The following is a 17,462-nucleotide window of genomic DNA, read 5'->3' as shown; positions in this document are numbered from 1 at the left end:
CCCAGGTTTGATTTGCAACTTCGAATGCCTACATTTGCCTCCCTAGTTCGAACTAGGGGGCTAGTGTAGACATATCCTAAGATAGTGCCAAAAGCAACTTAGCTGTACTATAAACATCGGCCAGAATTATTTGACTAAGACCTGACCCACAATAAAGGAATTTGTGAGGCATGTACAACTTTCAGTTACTATTGATAAGACGTGGTCGACAAGACAGACTCGAACGTCCATGTCAGAAGACACGTCAGCCACGCACAGGCAATTTAAAGGTGCACAGAACATTTAAAAGGGACATAGGGGTGAGGGAAAGGGGTTCTTCACCCTATGTGACATTGCCCCTATGTGACACCTCCCATATTGTTTCCCCTTAGAGGGAGAGAGAAAAAAACTCTTTATATAGAAAAAAAAAAGCCTTTTCCCATCACTCCCCATAACGTTCTACTGACTGCATCTTATTTCTTCATCTCTTTTCTCTCTCAGATGGAGAGATTTTTAAAGGTCACAGGCTGCCCTTAATTAGAATCAAGTGTCCATAATTAACCTGAGGTAACCTCTTTCAGTTCTTAGGGAAAAAGGGCTTTAATCCTAATGTACCTTCCTTCAGCCATCCTTTCAGGTCTGTCAAATCTGACTCTGTCTCTCTATGTACATCACGTTTTCTGTAATTTAGGAGTCAAAGCAAAGGTTCTCTTTGAAAGCAAAATCACAAAAGAATTTTCTAAATTTGGAGAAGCAATGTGTACTTTGCTGAATCAAGAGCAACAAGATACAGAATTAAACTGCTATTTGTTTTTAGAAGATCTTGTATGATGATAGCATTCTTCCATGGCCAGAAATATTTCATTTTTTGATACTTGAGAACACTTCTACTACAGTGTGGTATATAGCACAAATAATTGATCCATTTTGAAATATACATTTTTCTCAGAACTTTTCAAACTATAATTTCCTGTCTGATCAGTTCTCGAGACATGAAAAATACCAGCACAATGCGCTGAATACTATTCAGAAGGAATTCTGAACAGCAGCCATTTAAGCATTCATAATTTCTGGAAAGCAACAGAGATGTAGTGGCCTGAGTTGACTCTCTCTCTATTGCTTTACCTGTGCCCAGTGCAAATGCTTTGCAAGCATTTTAAATACCATTGTGAATGAAAGCAAGGAGCATGCTACTATTACTGAAGATGTATTCAATGCTTTATTATAGCAAAAGTTAATTATTTCACTTTTTATTTTTGATATGTATGTGACAGATACTTTTATGTGGTACTGAAAACTCAGCAATTTTCTCTCTTCTGTCAGTGGAAACTACATTCTCCACATAAACTTCCACTTTCCTTTAAGATGGAAATTACATTCTTTTCCATCACATTAATATACCAATATAGTTTAAAAAAGCACATTTATGAAGGAATGTAATCTCCTTAGATAAGTGCATTCCTGTAACATTATTTGGTAATTAATATTAGTGCCATTTTTATGACAAACGTGTCATCAAAAATGTTTAGCTAAACCCAGGGTAAGGTACACTAAAATGAAATGCACTACATATTAGATGTGATACTCAACAAAAAGACACAGATCTTACACTACATGTTAGTTTAAGCCACACTGAAGACATCCTTTGGGGCTGTAAAAGAGAGACTGGAATGGGGGTCTTTTTTAAAAACAAAAGATCTATTTGTTTGTTTTTGGTTTTGCAGCCCATAAAAAAGCACCAGACTGTCATCAATTTCAGGGTTATGAGGCCTGACAGCTGCAGTCAGCAAAGTCATCCTTGTCCTGGCAGCTGATCAGGTAAGTGCAGGGACAGATGAGAGTTTTGTGGGGCCCAGAGCGCGGGGCCTATTGAAGCACGGGGCCCAGGGCAGCCACCCCGCTTGCCCTGTTCTATATCCGCTGCTAGGTAAGTGGGCCACCACTTAGGTTTGGGTGACAGCAGGAGTAGAGGGGTCCTGGGCCCTATCTGCTTCATTAGGGCTATGTCTAGACTATGGATTTTTTTCCGGGATACCGGAGGTCTGCTGTGTCCAGAGAATGTGTCCAGAGAACGCGTCTGCTCTTCTGCTTTGTTTTTTTTTTTTTTGAGGAAAAACAGATGTGCTCTTTCAGAAGCCCTGTCTTCTTCCTCCCATGAGGAAGAAGGGCTAGTCCAAAAGAGGGATTTTTTTCCAAAATTTGGCCCTGTGTAGATGGGCCAAATTTTAGAAAATCCTCTTCCAAAAAATTTGTGCACATTTTGTGTACATTTTTCTGATAAAGCCCCTTAGTATAGACATAGCGGCTACGTCTACACTGGCCCCTTTTCCGGAAGGGGCATGTAAATTTCACTAGTCGTCGTAGGGAAATCCGCGGGGGATTTAAATATCCCCCGCGGCATTTAAATAAAAATGTCCGCCGCTTTTTTCCGGCTTTTAAAAAAGCCGGAAAAGAGCGTCTAGACTGGCCCCGATCCTCCGGAAAAAGTGCCCTTTTCCGGAGGCTCTTATTCCTACTTCGAAGTAGGAATAAGAGCCTCCGGAAAAGGGCACTTTTTCCGGAGGATCGGGGCCAGTCTAGACGCTCTTTTCCGGCTTTTTTAAAAGCCGGAAAAAAGCGGCGGACATTTTTATTTAAATGCCGCGGGGGATATTTAAATCCCCCGCGGATTTCCCTACGACGACTAGTGAAATTTACATGCCCCTTCCGGAAAAGGGGCCAGTGTAGACGTAGCCAGCCTGAGTCCTATCCCACGACTCTAGAAATGGCAGCAGCTGGGCTGTAATGGAAAGATGCTGGTTTTGAGCAGGACAATAGCTAGTCCCCTCAAGCCACTTACTACCATGTGTCTTGCAGCTGCCATCGAAGCACTGTCAGGATCCCTGGGCTTCTTGGCACACGAGGTTCCTAGTGACTCTGATCCCTCTCAGGCACACATGCACACACACAAACACTCTCTCTCTGGGTTTCAGAATTTCTGGTTTCCATCGTCAGTAGTTCCAGCTGCTCCCAAGCTGCAGCCAGTAAGAAGAATCCTCGTTCTGCAGCAATCAGCACAGACTGAGCTTGGCTACCCCCTTTTATCCCAGTGGTGCACTTAGATCATGCCCTGAAGGGACATGGGGGTGTGGCTTGCTCAGCCCACAGCACAGAATTAACATTCCCCATCCAGTGCAAGGTGCACATACCCTGTTACACACAATCTTTATTCTTTGCCTTAAGGGAGGCATGTCCAAAGTCCAGCCCGTGGGCCAGTTGCGGCCCGTGTTCTGCTTTAATACAGCCCCCCAGGTAATTTGGCAATATCTATCTTTTATGGCCCCCAACGAATCCATATGTATTGAGATGAATACATTGTAAAATCTCAGTTAATGTCAGTTGGTCTAAATCAGTTATAAATATATTTGGACACAACATGTATACTTGGTGTTATGTTCCTGTTCATATTTTTTTAACTTAAAAGTTGACAGACAACCTTTATTACCAATAATATGTAATGTACTTTACAATGTTCCTGACATATATTTCAGCTTCCTGGATTTTTTTTTCATCTGGCCTTCAGAGATGAAAGGCAGAGTGATTTAACACCTGTTTAGATTTGTCATCCATGTGACGAAATGAAAAGTATGCCGTTTGCAATAAACTTTGCATAAAATAGTTAATTTGCATTTAATTTTAATGGTTCAAAGAATGTCAGGCAAAATGGTCGGCCCTCACTTCATCAAATCTAGCCCTCTTTGAAAAAAGTTTGGACACCCCTGCCTTAAGGAAATAAAGAAATACACAATTTAATCTCTGTGAGGGTTCTAGTCAGGTTAGCCATTAAAAAGGTGGAAAAGGGACCCTGGGTATGAGAAACCATCTTGAACAAAGACTGTGTCTTGCTAAGTGTTCGATTTTTAAATACTGTATATGTTTTCATTTTGATTTGCTTATAATTGTCTCTGCCTTTCTTTTACTTGGCATCACTTAATTGATGCTCTTTTGCTAATAACTTATTTTTCCTGTACATTGTAGAGAAATATCTTAGAGGAGCTATGGGGCTGGAGGTCACTGATCGTTAGATACCAGGCAATGTTGAGGCCAGGAGATCCTTGAGAAATTTGCTGGTGAGGAAGAGAGACTGCTGTGGCAGGGAGATGATTCAATCTAATTACCAATAAAACCCATTCTTGTTGAGCCAGGTTCACATCTGTGGGTATCCCCAGCATGCTATACAAGGCTATGAAAATGGATTTCAAACCAACTTCATACCTTTTTTATGAGATTACAAAATGTGGTTGATAAAAGTAATAGTGATAACATAATATATGGTAGATGTCTGTAAGGCATTTGAGTTAGTATCATACTAAATTTTGATTAAAAAACTAGAGTGATTTGAAATTAACACAGCACACATTAAATGGATTAAAAACTGGCTAACTGATAGGTCTCAAAACTTAACTATAAACCAGGAATCATCACTAAGTGGGGTCTCAAAGAGATCAGTTGTTGGCCATATACTATTTAAGGTTTTTGTCAAATGACCAGGAAGAAAACTTAAAATCATCAGTAGATGATCTGTAGATTATATACATGGAAGAGTGGCAGATAATGAGTTAGGCATGTTACAGATTCAAAGAAATCTATATAGCTTTGTAAAATGGCAGCAAGAAATCAATATGGCTATGTCTACAGTAGTGGCTTCTTGCATGAGAAATATGCAAGTGAGGCTAAAAGTAGAATATCTCTGAGCCTTATTTGCATTCCTAATGAGCTGCCATTTTTTGGAAAAGAGGCTCTTGCTCCCGAAGAAGCTGTCTACACTGCCCCTTCTTGTGCAAGAAAAGCCCTCTTGCGCAATGCCATTATTCCTGAAAATAATCAGCATAGCGGCATTGCGCAAGAGGGTTTTTCTTGCACAAGAAGGGGCAGTGTAGATAGTTCCTTCTGGTGCAAGAGCTTCTTTTACAAAAATGGCAGCTCATTAGGTATGCAAATGAGGCTCGGCGATATTCCACGCTTAGCTTCATTTGCATATTTCTTGCGCAAGAAGCCGCAAGTGTAGACATAGCCTATGTGTTTTAATATGGGTTCTGTTTAATATATTCATAAATATATGAATCAAAGCACTTGATAGTGGCAGCAAAATCCCCCAAATCTGGATTTTAGGATTTTTGGGGGAAGTTTTTGTAACCAGTGCCCTTAGAAGCAAGGTTTTGGAGCTCTCTTTCAGGTCCCCAACTTCTGCATTCATAGTTCCAGAGTGGGGAACAGCCTTGACACTGGATGACCGGGCAACAAAATGGCCGATTAAATTCAAGTTGATAAATGCAAAGTACTGCACAGAATCCCAACTATAAATACAAAATGATGTGTTCTAAGTTAGCTGTTGCCACTCAAGAAAGCTACTGGACTTATTGTTGCTAGTTCTCTGAAAACATCTGTGCTGTGTGCAATTGCGGTCAAAAAAGACAAGGACAATAAAAATGATTAGTGTTATGTAATAGCTTCTGTATACGGAGAGATTTAAAAGACTGGGAATTGTAGTTTAGAAAAGAGACTGAGGAGATATAATAGAGGTCTATAAAATAAAAAATGGCAAATTAAGTCAATAAGGAAGTGTTATTTACCCCAACATATAACAAGAACCAGGTCTTACCCAATGAAATTAATAGGCAGCAGGTTTAAAAGAAACACAAGGAAGTACTTCACACAACACACAGAGAACCTGTGGAATTTATGCCAAGTGATGTTGTGAAGGCCAAAGTATAACTGGGCTAAAAAATAGACAAGTTCCTGGAGGATAGTTCAATCAATGTCTATTAGCCAAGATGGCCAGGGATGCAACCCAATGCTCTGGGAATTCCTAAACCTCCAACTGTCAGAAGCCAGGATTGAAAAGGGGTGTGAGTTATGCAACAACTGCCCGGTTCTTATCTTCTGAAGCATCTCGTAGTAGTCACTGTTGGGTGATCAGGCTAGATGAATCATTGGTCTGATCCAGTGTGGCTAGTATCATGTTCTTGTGAAAAAGGCTTGGAGGTTGTAGTGGATAATCAGCTGAATGTGAGCTCAAGGACTGACAATGTAGCCAAAAAAGCAAATGTGATCCTGGGATGTATAAACCAGGAAATATCAAGCAATAGAGCAATTACTTCACCACTGGTGTAACCACTGTTGGGATACTATGTCCATTTCTCCTGTCCACTACCAGTAAGCATCCTTCAATCTAGAGAGACCATGGATATGTGCACCTGAGAGGTAAAGAATTTACTCAGTTGGTTTTATGGAAGCCATGAATGTGGCTGAAAAGATGCATCGGTGATGGTCTCTTACATGTGGGTCTGATGCATTTTAAAGTTGGTGTTTTGACCTTTTGGGCTCTGCTTATAGCAAGCTCTTTTCTCCTCTGATAAGCTGTTATGCTTCCTCTCAAAACTCTGCAGACCTTTGTTAAGCTCTTGTTTCCAAAGGCTGTTGTACTGAGATTGAGCTTCCTAGTTCTCCATTTCTTTGAGGTCTTGCTTCCACATATACTTGAAATGCAATTTTGGGCAACCTTTGGGTCTTTTTCCAGAAGCTGATTTGCTGTAGTAGATGTCCTTTGAGGCGTGCCTATCATTCATTCAGCACACATGGCCAAGACAGAAGAGGTGTCTCTGAGTAGTACAGGTTGATCCCCATTATGAATCAGGAAAGCCTTGGAATCTGAGCTATACTACTGGACAGTGTAGTACATGATTTCATGAAAGGACTGAATCATACTTAAGACCATAAATGGACATCCAATTTTTTCTAGAAGTACAAATAGTCTGCTTCTACTGACAGGATCAGAAGTAGAGCTCTTGATTAATCACACATAACTTACACAATTAAAAAATTAATTCTGAATTTAAAATTGTGATTAATTAGTTTTAATCACACTGTTAAACAATAACAGAATACCAGCAGAAATTTATTAAATAATGTGCATTTTTGTAAAGGAAAATTATGCCTCACCAATCTACTAGAATTCTTTGAGAGGGTCAACAAGCATGTGGATCAGGGGAATCCAGTGGATATAACGTACTTAGACTTTCAGAAGGCCTTTGACGAGGTCTCTGATCAAAGATTCTTAAGCAAAGTAAGCTGTCATGAGAAAACAGGGAAGGTCCTCTCATAGATAGGTAACTGGTTAAAAAAAATAGGAAACAAAGGGTAGGAAAATAGGAGAGGTAAATAGTAGTGTCTCTAAGGTTAAAGGCAGTAGTGAAGATAGTAGGGTAGACACATGGAAGCCCTGGAAGAACACACCCAGTCACACAGTGAGCAATAAGCTGGACACCACCCAGCACAGGTGCAACACTTTCCAGTGAGGCTCGTATGTACTTAGGTGGCCATTGATTGTTCTGTACTGAAGTCAGGAATTGCTGTCAGTGGGCCTGGATATGTTTGAGGTCCATACAATCATGACTGGTGTGGAGAAAGTAAATAAGGAAGTTCTATTTGCTCCTAATAGTACAAAAACTAGGAGTCACTCAAAATTAATGAACAAAAAGTATGTTTATATATATGTCTGAATTTTATTCTTTAGTTTCAACAAGTCTGCCTGGTACTCAAGTCAGGCTTACCAGCCTCTAAATGCCACAGTCACTGCCAGGGCCCTTTTTAAAAATTGGCATTACATTAGCTATCTTCCAGTCGTTTATTATAGAAGTTGATTTGAGTTACTTCAGAAATTGTATGTGAATGCCATCTGCTCCTAGTGACTTATAACTATTTAATTTATCAGTTTGTTCCAAAACCTCAGTGTGGGACAGTCTCTCCGATTTGTCACCTAAAAAGAATGGTACAGGTTTGGGACTTTCCCTCAGTTCCTCAGCAAAGAAAGCATTTAGTTTCTCTGTAATCGCCTTATCATCCCTGAGTGCTTCTTTACTATCTCAATCGTCCAATAGCCCTACTGGTTGTTTAGCAGGCTTCCTGCTTCTGATGTACTTAAAAATGTTTTGAGTCTTTGGACAGCAGATCTTTTTTTGTCCTTGCTAATGATATTTTTACATTTCCCTTGCCAGAGTTTCTGCTCATTTCATTTTCCTCATTAGGATTTAACCTCCACTTTTTAATGGATGCCTTTTAACCTGTAGCTTACAAACCGTTATTTGCTTTATTTCAGACTATCAAAATGATATTTGCTTTAGTTAAGTAATAGTTTATTATTTTATCCTTATTTTCCTTTTTATAGATTTTAAATATGCTGGTAATTCAAGGGGTTTACAGAATTCAGGTTCTGTAAGATGGCTGATGGCAAAAGACATAAGTGGTGAAATATATGCCCTGTTTGTGTAATTTTCCATAAAGGGGTGAAGCAAGAATTTGCGGTCAGCACATGTTTATTTTTTGAATCCTACCCAGAATTTATGGCATAAATCTGCTAACCTGACAGTTATGAACATTTCAATCTCTTTGTGCAATAGCAACAGATGGAGACTTATAGACCGCAGCTTCCCGCGCTTTCTTTGTGGTATAAGAACATAAGAACGGCCGTACTGGGTCAGACCAAAGGTCCATCTAGCCCAGTATCCTGTCTACCGACAGTGGCCAGCACCAGGTGCCCCAGAGAGGGTGGACCGAAGACAACGATCAAGCGATTTTGTCTCCTGCCATCCCTCTCCAGCCTCTGACAGACAGAGGCCAAGGACACCATTTTATCCCCTGGCTAATAGCCTTTTATGGACCTAACCTCCATGAAATTATCTAGCTTCTCTTTAGACTCTATTATAGTCCTAGCCTTCACAGCCTCCTCTGGCAACGAGTTCCATAGGTTGACTACACGCAGTGTGAAAAAGAACTTTCTTTTATTAGTTTTAAACCTGCTCCCCATTATAGGGGCAGCATCCAAGAAAGATCAGTCACCCATAATAAATATTCATAAGATTACCCAAAGATCTCTTCCAATCAATGACGGTACCATCAGAAATCTTGGGGTATTAGGCCCAGTTATGGAAAAGGGGTGGTATATCTAGAACACTTTGGCACCAAAAGGGGAATTTAGGCCTAGTGATTCAGGGGATCTGGGCTACGAAATCAGCGCACAGCTGAGAAGCAGTCCGCCTTGAGATGTTTTCTTATAAGGTCAGAGAAACTAAGAACTTAGATCTATTTTCTCCCTCTTGTAACAGCTTTCTTCCTTCCTTTAATCTTGCTTAAGCCTGCTTTTAGGAATCTTACTAACACTTGCTCCCAGGTCTTCCAGGGGAAGGGAAGCCACTCTTCTCCATCCAGCCTTGGGATCCTTGTGTGTATAGGAATTGTTATTACTCTTTGTAGATAAGTTTTAAGTTGACTGTGCTAATGACATCTGGGGAAGGAATTCACGTGATCTGTGTTCTTACTATTGTTTTTGCTGTGGTGATCATAATCATTATCCCATTATCAATAAAGCTGTTTTCTATTTCATTCTCGGAGTTAAGGTGTGATTGCTGTCCATCACCTGTTGACCCTCAAGAGAGAGAGCTTTGTGGTTCCACTGAACTGGGTCCACTGAACCTGGGATAGAGGACGAACTTAGATCTTTTCCTGATCAGATTGGTGAGTCTTAGCCATCCACATTTTACTAAACTCATTCCCAGGCTACAAGCCTCTGACTGTTTCTTTTACTTTGTTATGTAGCCACTGTGGCACTTTTTTGGTTTTCTTTTTATGATTTTTTAAAATTTGGGTTATACAGATAAATGAACAACATGTGTTTGAGGCTTAAGAACGCTTTCACTTCAGATCTGATGAAATGCAAAGAAGTTACCAATATGAAATGTCTAAAGATAGAACTCTCCACCCAAAGTTTTAGAAACTAAAGTGCCTTCCAAAATCCGAGAGACGCGATGTGTGGCATGCTTTCATAAGTCTTAAAAAAGCAACGCTGTGATGTGGAAAATTATAGAATCAAACCCACCAACACAGAAAATCAATCTTCTGTGGATAGCATCTGATTCAAATGATGAAAATGAAAATCTGTCATGTCAGTTCATACTGCTCTGGATCATTGAGCAGAACCTGTCATGAACATGGACCGAGGTCCTCTAAAATGGTGACTGAAGCATGAATGAATATTTGCATCTTTAAAGGCATCTAGAATTCAAATATCTTGCAACTCTGGCTACAAGAGTCCCATGCAAATGCTTTTCAGGTGACATTGTAAATAACACATGGGCAATAGAATCTCCAATAAGTTCAACTTTCATGATAAAGAGATTGCACTATAGTAATTGTAAGGGGAAAATGGAAAAATACTATTTCTTTTGTTTTTCAGAGTACAAGTATTTGTAATAAAAATAAATATAAAGTGAGCACTGTACACTTCATAATCTGCATTGCAATTGAAATCAATGTATTTGAAAATGTAAAAAACAACAAAATATTTAAATCAAATGGTATTCTGTTATTTAACAATGATTAATTGTGAAATTAATCATGATTTTTTTAATAACTTGATAGCTCTTGAGATAAATGAAGCCTATGTAAATGGCTTTTTTTTACATTCTTTGTATTACTCTTGTAGTTGTGTCAGTGAGAAGATCATGTTGATAGTGCACCTTTTTGCTCTGAAACCACTCTTTGTTTCAGGATAGATTCTGTCTGCAAGGGTCTGAAATCTGTTCAGGAAAACTCGGGCAATGTGGCTGCTGTCCACAATTCAGGTATTATGCTGATGTAAGAGAACAATCTGTACTAACAGTCACTTCTCTGCTGGGATCTGTGCATCAGGAACTAATCACAGAACAAGAGTTAAATGGCTCACATAAGCCAAGTTCAATAAATAAGAGGGTCAGAGTGAGAGACAAAGGCCAGAGACCAGAGATAGTACCAAACTAGAATTAGGAAGCAGCAGCAGAGTCAGAGAACAGAAATAATACCAGGCCAGAATCAGGAGGAAAAAGTCAGGATCAGAGTCAGGATGGGATCAAAAGACCAGGTGAAATCTGGGGTCACAACAGCCAAAGTCTGAGGTTTCCCAGACAACTTTCTGGGCCAACTCCTTAGGTTAGACAGAGCAGTTGGCAAATCAGAGAGTAACAGGGTACTGTCATTCCGTCTCACTTGGGTGGCACTTACTGAGGCAGCTACTTTCCACAGTGGTTCCTGGCTGGGGCTCTGCATGGTCTCCTAATGGCATTGTGGGAACATCAGACTCTGTAGACTCCGGTTTTAGTCCATAGACCCTTGCAGCTGATAAACGGAATAAAGTTTGGAGAAGAAACATGAGAAGGATTAAAAGATTAGAAAACCGGTTTTATAGTGAGAGACTCAAGGAGCTTAATCTGCATAGTTTAAAAAGAGAAGGTTAAATAGTGACTTAATTACAGTATATATGCATCTACACGGGGAAAAAATATTTAATAATGGTCTCTCTGATCTAGCAGGGAAAGTTATAAACACAGTCCAACAGTTAGAAGTTGAAGCTAGACATATTCAGTCTGCAAGGAGGCATTTTTTAACAGTCAGGGTATTTAACCATTGTAACAATTTACCATCGGTTATGATAGATTCTCCATCACGGACCATATTTAAATCACTATTGGATGTTTTTAAAATATATGTTGTAGGAAATTATAACTTTTGGGGGAAGTTCTGTAGCCTATGATAAACTGCAGGTCACATTTTATTATTATAATAGTCCCTTCTGGCTTTGGAGTTTATGAAACTTAATGGCATGCTTGCCCTTCAGGGGATCAGACCCTCCAGTCTTTACAAAAATGAGCCTAATGTATCATTTTAAAGATATGATGTCAAGTAAATAATGTGTGTTTAAAATTAGAACTCTCTCATATATCATTGTATACAGTAGGTTAAGTTTAAAATTTGCTTTTACCTTTTCACTGGTAGGTAAAATATTATTAGTTCCAACTGACATTTCCTTTGCAATTAAGTGTAATATTTATTCTGGTTTTCAAAAAGATCTAGAGCCTATGATACATAACAAACATTATAGAAAACTGATTAAATAAGTATTTTTTAGTTGAGAAAGCTGCAGGAAAATATTTGGGACTAAATGATGTCTTCTCATGGAAAAACATAAAGACAATCTTTGAAGTTATCCTCAGTAAATTTTCCTTCAGATTACTCCATCCATAGACAAATGGGGATTTTCCTTCCTCCTTGTTCAGAAACAGTTCCCTGGAACCTACAGATTCTCCAGGTTCATCTGTACCTCCGAGGCTTCTGGTTCACTCCACTGTCCTGCACAGGGAAAGGGATGTTTCTATATCAGGGAAAGAGAGCATAGCTCTATTTAAAATTAATTGTGGCTGTATTCAAGTATTCTTCTTGAGGAATTAGTGGTGAAACAGTGCATGTAGTGGATTTTTCCTTATCCATGCCATGCCTTCTCACCACACACCAACCCCTGATTTCACAGAAAGCCATTTACAAGATCCAGGGATAGTGCTGAAAAGTCAGTCATTCTTTTTTCCATATGGAAAGTAAGAAATCTATGCATATAGATTATCTTTCCCACACAGATCTCTGGGGAGTGACCTGTGTGCTGTTTAATAATTTTCTGTTATTGCCCCCCCCCCCCATATACAAATGATAGTCCAATCCAAAATATTTTGCTGATCTTGCTGTCTAGGCCACAGACTAAAGACAAACTAGATTTTAATAAGGTCATAACATTGCAGATTGTGCTGATTATATAACCATAATTATCTGTATTAATCACAGTTGCCAACTTCCATTTTTCTGGGTGGGTGCTCCATGCTAAGATCTTGCTCTGCTCTTTTCCCCAAAGCCCTACTCAGGCTCAGCCTCTTTCTGCCCCTGCTCTGCCTCCTCCCTGGAGTCCCAACCCTTGTTTTGCCTCTTCCCACCAGAGTGCTTCCAGCCCACTGCCAAACAGCTGGTGTGTGTGAATAGTGGCTATTTTTTTCCAGTAGAGTTAGTATCTATGATATTAAATAGTAAATTTTAATCCTTTTCCCAAAACTTGATTTATGTGCTTTACTTCAAGTCAGATAGTTTCAATGCCCTCACATAAAGGAGAGTCACAGTCATGAAGTGGGTGGTTAGAACTCATTGAGACTAAATAGGTCTAGCTGCCCAATCAATGGAACAGATTAGAAGGGCATTCTCTGGATAGACCCTAATGAATGCACCTGCTCACTGGGGGGAAGGGAGGGAGACCACAAAAAACACAGACCCAGATGAAAGGACTCTCTTTATCACAGACAAGCAAAGGAGAAGAACAGTAGTAGGTCATACTGTGAATAGTGATTAAGGTGGCTACTGAAACTCTGGGCTTTCTAGGGCTATGTCTACACTGCAATGCTATTTAGGGATACTGGAGTATCCTGAAATAACTAACGCACATCATCACAACAAGCCCATTATTTCAGGCTGGCTCTTCCAACATCCCTGTAAACATCATTCCATGAAGTGTAAGGGACCTAAAGAATCAGTAGTATCAATTCCAAAAATGCCCATGGATTCCCCTTGTCACATGACCAACCTGATCTACCTAACATAAAAATTAGTGTCCCATTGGTTGCATATTTTGTAGGGCAATTTATTTCAAAATGTAGATCGTGCCAAATTATGAAATAAGCTATTTTGAAATAAGATCAAAATAAGATACTCAATTTGCATAGCTCAAATTGCATATCTTATTTCGAACTATGGTGCAGTGAAGAAGTAGGCTAGGAGAATGTAAGTCAGATCACTTCAGTTTCTGTAATTTAGGATGAAAACACATGTAATGTAGCTTGAAATGAAGAGTCACATTAGATGAGGCTGCTTTCTGTATAGGTTTTTAAAAATATATATCCTTTGATTATATAACATTTAATCCAAATGCTAAATAAAAATCCTTTTTATTAAAGAAAGCTATTGGTCTGTCTCATCTGTCACAAGATCCTGAAGGAGAAAAATGCAGGTACCTTGCAGGGTGATAAATAGTTGGTATACACCGGGCATTATGCAAATCCTTGTGTAAGACTGTAAGAATCACAAGACTCCATTTCAAGGTAAGCCACACCTTAAGGCGTGCCAGAGAGATCAGAAAGGAGGTACTGGTGCTGCTAGCCCCATAATCTTATCACAAGAAATCCAACAATATAGATTTAAATCATTCCATTACTGAAATCATAATATTGAAAGTTAAGGATGGAGTATTATCTTAATACCAAATTATTAATACAGAGACTATATGATTCTGTGTACCAGACAAAGTTTATGGTTTCAAAACTCTAAATATATCAAGAATGCATTACAGAAAATGAACAAGGAAATGCAATAACTCTTTGGCATTGTAGGCTTTAATTTGCTTAATCCATACAGACCTCTTGGCACCTCATAGGAGAATTCTGAAAAACTGTTTAGAAGCAATTTATTTTATATTATATTGTTATAGTCTCCAACATCATTTTCTTCCATCATTTCAATTATTGGTGATTTTCTGTTTCTTTAGTGCTTCTCCTGCTTCATTCTTATTTGAAGTTATAATCCTCTATCACATCATGCCAATTTCCCAGTAGCTGATAGTGATAATACAGAGGATTTTGACTTCAGGAAACACACTGATTATATACTTATATGAAATTAGTCTTCCAAAAATGTGTGGGATTAATTATATTGGAGACTGAAAATTCTCTGTGCACAGAACAGGTAGAACACAAATTTGTTGTTCAAACTTCTCTAGAAATGCATCTCAGTAATATTTTAATATATTTTATACTGGAATGAGAAAGGAGTATAATGTGCTTACCTGCATAATCCTGACCTTCTCTTCTGAAGGTACTATGTTTGAAAGGTACCACTGTTTCTGTAATTTGGACACCTATTTCATAGGAACTAGACATAAAACATTTAACATAGAGTTCTCTGAAAGACATTACTTTCAATCACTTTTGACCTCAAACTTAGAACTTAAAAAGTGGAAGTTCAAGATGTAATTATCTAAATATTGTGACCTATGCTGTCTTCCAATTTAGCAGCTTTTAATAGATTTCTTGTTTCATATTTAAAGCAATGTCAAAATTTCAGTGAGGTCTTTATGGGAACCTATCCTCATTTATGCAAGTGGGGAAGCTCAGGAGAATGAGTTCTGACTGCACAATTTAATTCTGTAAAAATGAATAGATAGATAGATAGATAGATAGATAGATAGATAGATAGATAGATAGATAGATAGATAGATAGATAGATAGATAGATAGATAGATAGATAGATAGATAGATAGATAGAAATCCAAAGCAAAAATACACGTAAAGATTACAAAAAAGAGATAATCACTTTATAGGCAAAGGCTGTTCACAAAAAAAGGGGGGTTAGAAGGAGAGCTTACTATCATATGTCTCACTGCTGAACTAATGAAAACATCAATCAGATGTTTTGTTAGTGGTCATACTATCTTTTGACATCACTACGTCAGAGACCAGCCCTTTCATTTAGCATTTGGAAATGGTATCCCTGATATTTAAAGCCCCTTACATATTTATTTTTACCAACCTGTTGGAAACTGGAGAGCAAGTCTCTTTATAAGAATAATCAATAACATTATGTAAGAACATCCATACTGGGTCAGACCAAAGGTCAATCCGTCTTCCAACAATGGCCAATGCCAGGTGCTCCAGAAGGAATAAACAAAACTGGTAATCATCAAATAAATCTATTCGGTGTCACTCATTCCCATTTTCTGGCAAACGGAGGAGTAGGGACTAAATTCCTTCCCCTTACTACCTTTTTATAATTAATATGGTGTTAAAGCATTGTCTTATAGATACTTAAAATGACAGCCAATCTAAAAAGCAAAATATAAAGATTCTTAAAGCTTTCTCCAATAATAAAAGTCATTTTTTTAGAAAAAATAGCACTTTACTTATGCTTACATGTTTCCAACAATATAAAAATGGAGGAATAATATTGTGAGCATTTAGATTTGAATCATAACACTTCTAATAAAATAATGCAAGGGCTCCATTTCCTTTAACGTTATTTTAGTATGCTTGATTATGCCCCGATCCAAAGTTCTCCTAATTCAGAAATTGGATGGATTGTATTCTTCATTATCTTTACCTCTTTAATTTATATAGATAACTCACTTTTTAGAAAAATCTCATTGGAAGTACAGATGTTTTTTCTTGCTAGAGCACTGTCACTCAATAGAAATCCACCAAAAATATAGTTGTGTGTGTTAAAAGTCAACCCTACTATTTTAATAACATCCAAGTCCACTTAAAAGTACAGTTTTAGACTTTGCTATACTTCCTAGTTTTCAATGATTTGCCAGATGCAGTGATTTGTCTCTTCTTATAAGTCAGACTTCTAAGATTGAGTCCAGAGATACAAGGATGAAAGAATTTGCTAAAACTGCAAAAAACTGAAGGAAGAAAATTACTATAGGATAGATTTGTAGTTCTCTATGTTATTACTATGTCAAATCAAACATTAGTGAAGCAGAGAGAGCTTTTTGCAAGTTCAGTGAAAAAGACTGATTGTTTTCAGTATTTTAACAATTTCATTTTGCTTACCAGATACTAGTAAAACAGCATTTTAAAACTGGGGATTTATATCACTAACCTCTGTACTTTTTACTCATCTAGGCAGAATTTGCCTAAATTTACAATCTATTTTTTTAAATACACCCTTAAACATTACTGTAGATATTACCAAATAAAAATCTGATGCATTTTATAATCACTACACAATTCTTTACCCAATTTCTCTTTCTTTCTTTCTTTCTTTCTTTCTTTAATTTTGGTTCTACTTCGATCTTCTAAAAGGAACAATTAGTTGGGCTCAGGCAGATTGCTTCTCTCCCTCGATCTCTGCAAAAGGACAGTTTTAGGAGAGCTGAGGAATTAACTTCTTGTCATCCACACGCCACCTAGTGATGGGAAAAGGAGGGATTGTTTTAAAAGGGAACAGAAAGGACAGAAGGATGAAAATGCTCAGAGCACCCGTCCCACCCGACCGCCTTTCTTGAAGGCTGGAAAAGCAATTTGGAGAAGGGATGCGATGGGAACTAGAAAGAGGAAGGACGCTGCAATTAAAAAGTCTCGCAATACTTCATTTCCAGCTTGACATTTGATTTTTTGCCTTTTTACTTTAAGCAACTCATTTTCCCCCTTTGTTACAGAGAACTAGCACTTCACAGAGATCTCCCTAATCGCTTCTTCGAAGCCGTATCCAGAGCCTGACCTCCGCCCTCGGCAGCGGGCAACTAACCACGCCGCCAAGGACTGAGCACACGGACACGCACACACACCCGCGTCCCCGCCGGCACCGCAATCCGGCGTGTAGCGGTTTGCAATTCTCTTTGTTCCTCCCGCGGATCGATGTCACCTCTCCCGGCTGCTTCCTTCGGGGGCATTTGTAGGAGCGGAAAGGAGAAGAAGCCGCCTGGAACATAAGAACCTGACGCCGCAGCTCCTGTCCCCGCGCGGCGAGGCATGGCCCACCCACTGGAGGGGCAGGAGAGAGAAGCCCCGCGGTGCCCTCTGTCTCCCCAGCGCCTCTTCCCCACCCAG

At 38.9% G+C, this 17,462-nt stretch overlaps 1 long non-coding RNA gene across 4 annotated transcripts; it reads right to left on the bottom strand.

Annotated features, from left to right (window-relative positions):
- Positions 1–5,028: 5,028 nt before the first annotated feature.
- LOC142829363 (uncharacterized) lies at positions 5,029–17,338 on the bottom strand. Of its 4 annotated transcripts, none has more exons than XR_012903749.1 (3): positions 17,201–17,338; positions 14,699–16,819; positions 5,029–12,199 (listed from the first exon to the last, which is right to left on the bottom strand). It is a non-coding gene; the product is annotated as an uncharacterized LOC142829363 (long non-coding RNA). The 4 variants fall into 4 exon arrangements; XR_012903751.1 differs by having other exon boundaries at positions 5,029–12,177; XR_012903748.1 differs by having other exon boundaries at positions 5,029–14,784; positions 15,442–16,819.
- Between the last annotated feature and the right edge of the window lie 124 nt (positions 17,339–17,462).

The sequence above is a fragment of the Pelodiscus sinensis genome, chromosome 1, assembly GCF_049634645.1.
Source record: "Pelodiscus sinensis isolate JC-2024 chromosome 1, ASM4963464v1, whole genome shotgun sequence".
Taxonomy (NCBI): Eukaryota; Metazoa; Chordata; order Testudines; family Trionychidae; genus Pelodiscus; species Pelodiscus sinensis.
The sequence above is the reverse complement of the archived record's forward strand: the minus strand, read 5'-3'. Positions and strand labels throughout refer to the sequence as shown.